Here is a 6,334-nt window from a genome sequence, read left to right as displayed (position 1 = left end):
TGACAGACTTCACGTTCTTGGAATCCAAGAAAGTCCGCATGGTCAAAGCAATGGTATTCCCAGTAGTCATGTATGGCTGCGAGAGTTGGGCTATAAGGAAGGCCGAGCGCTGAAGAATAGATTCTTTTGCATTATGGTGCTGGAGAAGACTCTTGAGAGTCCCCTGGACTGCAAGAAGATCAAATCAGTCAATCCTAAAAGAAATCAACCCTGACTGTTCCCTGAAAGGCCAGATATTGAAGCTGAAGCTCAAATACTTTGGCCACCAAATGAGAAGGGAGCACTCACTGGAGAAGACCCTGATGCTGGGAAAGATTGAAGGTCAAAGAAGACGGGGACGGCAAAAGATGAGATGGTTAGACACTGTTATCGAGGCAACGGACATGAAATTAAGCAAACTCCGGAGCATGACGGAAGACAGGAGGGCCTGGCATGATGTGGTCCATGGGGTCGTGAAGAGTTGGACTTGACTATGAAACTGAGCAACAACAAGGGGAACTCAGACAATGGAACCAGCAACAAGTAAATACATAGTTGTATATTCACTGAAGGCATTACTGTCATCTTCCCACTCATTCCGTGGAACAATACATTCATGTGAGGGTTTTAAATTCAACTAAAGGGAAATCTGGGAGTAAGGCAAGTCTCACCTTTTGGGCAGTAGCTAGCAAATCAGAAACAAATAGAAAAAGAATATTTCTCTGACTACACACCCTGCTGGGCACACAGGAAACTGGCACATCATATGGTATCAAAGAGGCTAGTCTAGCAAATTTACTGTAGCATAAAGTTTTACAGACCATATTGTCAGATGCCATCACTGAAGTGGTTAGGGGTATATGCCGCAAGTAGAGAACAGGGCGGGGACATGTTCTTTTAAAGAGGTCAAGTAATGCAAGAGCTAGCAAGAGATGTGTCACAGCACTACGCAGAGCACATATTAATACAGAATGCAATCAAGTGTACACATGATGAAATCATCATTTGTGTAAACCCCCTGATGTTAAGAATGACTAGGAAGTAGCGATTCCTGACTCAAGGCTCGTAGAGTTCAGCCTTCATGAAAACATGCAAAGATCTGCCTTCAGGCATAGGTACATTTTCCATACAGGCCAGAGAGCTATTACAGATCTGAAATTGTCACTAAAGGAACTAAGGGAAGGATTCAAGGTATAATGACATATAGAACACATTGAGATGTATGTCCCAATGTATACATTCATTGTCCCAATGAATACATATTTTACCCTTGCAGAGAGCCATTGTACCATACCACGTGTCAAAACAGGAATCTCTGGAGGTGTCTCTTTCTGTTTAAAGAGACAAACTGCTCCTCCTAGAAACAGGGTGTATGTTATAGGGAACCACCCTGCCAAGAGCTGTTGGTACATAAAACTGGGATGTTCATATCATGCTCAGATTAATTGAAGCTTTAACAAGGTTTCTTGGGACACCATATTAATTGAACACCTCTGAAGACACACATAGAGCTGTTTTTCTCTGACAGCCATTTTTGCTGAATCATTCTTTTGGACCCATTTGTACCATTGTAGCTTTTAACTTCAAGTTATCCTATTCTTATCAGCTAGTACAATATCTATTACGTATTTATTGCACCCATCTTGGGGTAGCACACATGGCTTCCTCCTCCTCCATTTTATCCTCACAACCTTGAGAGGTTGGCAGTGGAGTGGTTAGAGGGATGGACTAGTGCCAGGGAAACCTCAGTTCAAATCCCTGTTCTTCCATGGAACTTACTGGGTGACCTTGGATTAGTCACTTGTGACTTAATAACTCACATAGTTGGTGTGAGGATAAGATGGAGAAAGGGAGGATAAGTGCCACCTTGTGCTTCTTGGGAAAAAAAATATTGTAAGTGGTCTGCACACTAAGACCATGTATTGTGTAAGTGTGCCCAAATTCCCCCACTGGACTCAGAGTTACACGAAATAACCAAGTGCAGAAAAGAAACCTGCTATGAATCTCTTCTATTCTACCATGAGCTGTTGACTTAGTTTCAAAAAACAAGGAGGCCCTTATGAGGGCAGAAAGGTATAAATTACAAAAAAGCAACACTTGGTTAGAAAGAAAATATACCCAGAATGAAAAATACACCTAAAGTATGATTTAGACCACCATGCTTGTGTTTTAAAAACCAGTGACAAAATGATGGGACCCAGAGCAATTCTGGACAAGTAAGACTGAAGTGAGAATATGATAGAAAATGACAAGGATGGTTTATTTGAGGTGAAACGTATGCAGACAAAATAATATTCAAGCATGTTACAGCACTAAACACTACAGCCTGCAATCATAGGTTGCAGTTGTGACTGCTGTCAAAATGCATCCGTTAAATGGCAAATGACTCCAGAGGTTGGAACAGAGAGATTTTATCTATCCTGATCTGTATGGGGAGAAGCCCTCTAAGGATGTAGGTGTCCAGGTATCTGACAATCCAGGCAGACCTCAGACCTCTATACAAACTGGGTGGGAGGGCTGGGGGTTTTCTGGAGGGAAACTTGCCAGAGGGGAGCCAAGCAGGGCTCCAGGCAGAGATTTCAGGCAATAATCCAAGGAGATCCAGGAGGAATAGCACAGGGAACTGGAGTGGGTTTGGCAAGCAAAGCAAAATGCAGACTATACAGTTCAGAAGCTCTCAATATAAGAGCTAAGAAATAATAGGAACAAAATTTTTGGATTTCCCAGGCTTGGAGGGAGGCAGAGAAATTTCAGATGAAGTCAGAGAAAAACCTCTGGATTGGGGAGGGGAGGCTTTGAAGTAGAGTGAAGAGAGGATTTCATAGTGGACAGCTTTCCAGGTAAGGAGGGCAGGAAGGTAGAGGAGGAGGAGGAGGAGGATAGTTGGATTTATACCCTGCCCTTCACTTGGAGTCTCAGAGTGGCTTACAAACTCCTTTCTCTTCCCCTCCCCACAACAGACACCCTGTGAGGTAGGTGGGGCTGAGAGAGCTCTGAGAGAACTGCTCTTATTTATTTATTTATTAAACTTATACCCCGCCGTCCCAGCAATAGCTGGCTCAGGGCGGCTTCCAAAAAATGTAAAACAACAATAAATAATAAACTAATCATAAAATCACAAAACAATAAAACAATACAGTATTAAAAGGTGTTAACTGTCATGGGCTGGAGTACAGGCAGGGTGAGAGAGGGATAGTCTGGGTCCAGTCCAAGGTCAAAAGCCGAGAGATCAGGGAACCAAAACACCAAGTCCAAAGCGCAAACCGTAAGTGTAGTCATTAAGCCAGAGTCCAGGGGGTCAGGAGCCAAAACAGAGTCCAGAGCACGAACCAAGAGCGTTGTCGTCAGAGCTGGAGCCGAGGAGCCGAGAGGTCAAAGCGGGAAACAGGAACCGGGAACATGGGCGAGGTGGGTGCAGAGCGTGGTCAAGCTGACTAGTTGCTAGCACAAGGGAGTGACCGAGAGTGAGGAGGTAAATATCCCTCCGGGCTGTTGTCAATTACCGGCCAGCGCATGTGTCACAGCTCCTCTTAGAACTCAGGGCTGAGAGATTGCCTGCTGTGCAGGTGCGCCTCTCACCATTGGGATGCCAAATCCCACCGGTGCTGATCTCGCAAATGGGCCACCGGTGGGGGTGAATCAGGGGGGCTGTTTGACATGCGTTGTTCCGCCTCAGCTGTTACCGGAGCAGCCTCTATGGCTTCATTGGGGCCAGGTGTAGATTCTGCCAGAATTGGGAGCTCATTCTCAGCAGCACTCAGGACTTCTGCTGGGGCTGGGAGCACATCCTCGGCAGTACTCATGGCACTAACCAATACAATCCAGACGTCATTAACAATAATAATTTAACAAGATGGCGTTCAGCTTCAAAATCTTTCAAGTGGTCAGTCACAATCTAATATTGTGTGGCTGGCTCAGGCTGCTTAAGGCTCTAGGGGCAGGGTTTTCCCCCCAGGGCAGCTCCTCAGGGCCGGCTCACTCACTAGGCGAACTAGGCGATCGCCCCGAGCAGGACGGCCCTTAGGGGCCCCAAACTGCACCCGGCCCTGTACTCCGGGAGTTTCTTGATTATTTGTGTTTTTCATTCTTCCTAAAATGCATTTATTTTTGACAATTGGTGGATGCATGGGCCCCCAGAAGGGATCCTCGCCTAGGGTGCAAAATAAGCTGGAGCCGGCCCTGCAGCTCCTAATTAAAGGCCTGGTGGAACAGGTTTTAGCCAGAGGTCATTTCGGGGGGGAACGCGGGGGAACACAGTTCCCCCGGGTGAGGTACGGGGGGCAGGGCCCATGATGAAGCCCCGCCCCCTGCTTCCGGCCACCCCGCTTCCAGCCCTCATTCAGCCAGGAGGAGGCAGGAGAAGAGGGAGGGTAAGTTGCTTCCTCCCTGCCTCTCCCCACCCCTGCCTGCCTGGGGCCAGGGAGGGCCTTCGCAGGGCTTCCTTGCACTCCCGCCGGTCTTGCAGGTCCACCGCCGGGCCCATCATGGGGCTCAGCAGTGGAGCTGCAAGGCCAACGGTGGCCGGGACCATTGGGGGCAGGGTGTGTGGCCTTATGACACCCTTCCGGTGATGTCAGGGGGTGTGGCCTTATGACACCCTTCCGGTGATGTCAGGGGGTGTGGCCTTATGACACACTTCCGGTGATGTCAGGGGGTGTGGCATATGCTAATGAGTTATGCTAATGAGTTCCCCGAGCTCTTTTTCTACGAAATGACCCCTGAGGAAGACAGAGTATTTGATTCAATTGAAATAGTAGAATAATAGTTGCAGAGCTTTCTGTACCTGAGTAATTTTCCTTCTGGGCTTTCCATTAAGCCAAGTCTCAACTTTTTGCCTTTGGTAAACTGGTCACTGTTTCTTCATGGCTAAAATTAGAGCATGGAAAGCAGCCTGCTCCTGCCTTTTCTTCTGCCAACATTCACCTTGTTTGTTCTGAAAATCCCATCCAGAACAACTTCCAGAAAAGACTGGACAGAACTTTCTGAGTCTGATGGAACAGGTGGCTGGCTGGTCACAGGCCGAAAGACTAATGGCAACCAAATTTAGGCAGAAACAGTCTCCTCCTATTGATGAGATATGTGCACAAGCATGTCAAGGGGTCCCAGGCCAGAAGCCCTTTGAGGTGGTAACCAAAACACACCTTGGGAGTCAGGCTTCCCTGAACCACAGGTAGGGCTGCCACCAGTTCCTCTAACTAACCCTAAGTCAAAGACTGAGGAACCAAGTATCCACCTGATCCAGGTGTCAGTAAGGCTGACCACTAGCCTGCTGAGTTCCAGACAAAACAGTTATATGGGAGCCATGCCAAATTTGGCCAAGGTACTGATTCAAATTGAAGCTGAAATCCAAAGAATCATCACCACACAAATAAAGGTTATAAGATTTATTAAACTGGCACTCTAGAATACAATTTTTAAAAGGTGTGCAATACAGGATAAGAAATCAAGGAAGCTTGGCTAACTGAAGTTCCTAAACATGCCTGGCAGACATCATTGTTTCCATTGTTTCCAGACCAGATATTAACATGTCCTGCTGTCAGGTCTTAAGAACGAAGAATGACAGGTGAACCTCATAGCCAGAGTCTAACCCCATGACCAGCCCTCTTCTTCCTAAATCATACTGAAGACTGCATGTTTTTATGTCTCATTGTCCAGCAGCAAGATAGACTTCATCAAGACACTACCACATAGATCACTCATCACGGTTAGTGATTGATAATAAGACTGGGAATGTTTTTTCCCTTCCTGACACAGCCTTGGTGGAAGCATAATCCATTACATGTTTCTGTCTTTCTTTATGAGGCACAACTTCCCACAATTCTCTTTGTTCAGCCTATGAGGCAAGTATAACTTTATACAAACTTTGGTCAAGCAAAGCTAGTTTCTTTAAAACACAAATGAGGTCCCAGTCAATTTTTAATGCACTACATGTATTGATGGATGATTAGGTGGTTCTCAACCCTACTAAGTAGCCTTGTATGTCTGCTGCTGCATGATGGTGAGCTGAAGATTGCTGCTTCTGTTGGAACTCAGGCCTGGTGCTTATCCAGTGATAAATTCTCACTAATGCTCACCGTCACCTGTCCAGAAGAAATCTCAATTTCAGCATGGCTAACTTGGAAGCAGGGGGGGGGGGGGCTGTTAGTATAGAGTGGCAGGTCCAGAGTTGGCAAAAGACCTGAATTTGAGGCATGGCTAATTGGCAATTGCAGCAAAATTGTTTCTTTTCCCCAGAGTCTCTATGGATGCAATTAACGTACTGGTAGCTCATGAACTGGTGGTGGTGGCGGCGGCAATGTGGTAATCCAAGCATAAAGTGAAATAAAAGCCTTCAAAACTAACAAGGTTAGAACTA

This window comes from Gekko japonicus, unplaced genomic scaffold (assembly GCF_001447785.1).
Source record: "Gekko japonicus isolate JY-2015 unplaced genomic scaffold, Gekko_japonicus_V1.1 scaffold109, whole genome shotgun sequence".
In the NCBI taxonomy this organism is placed as follows: Eukaryota; Metazoa; Chordata; class Lepidosauria; order Squamata; family Gekkonidae; genus Gekko; species Gekko japonicus.
Note: the sequence above shows the minus strand (reverse complement) of the source record.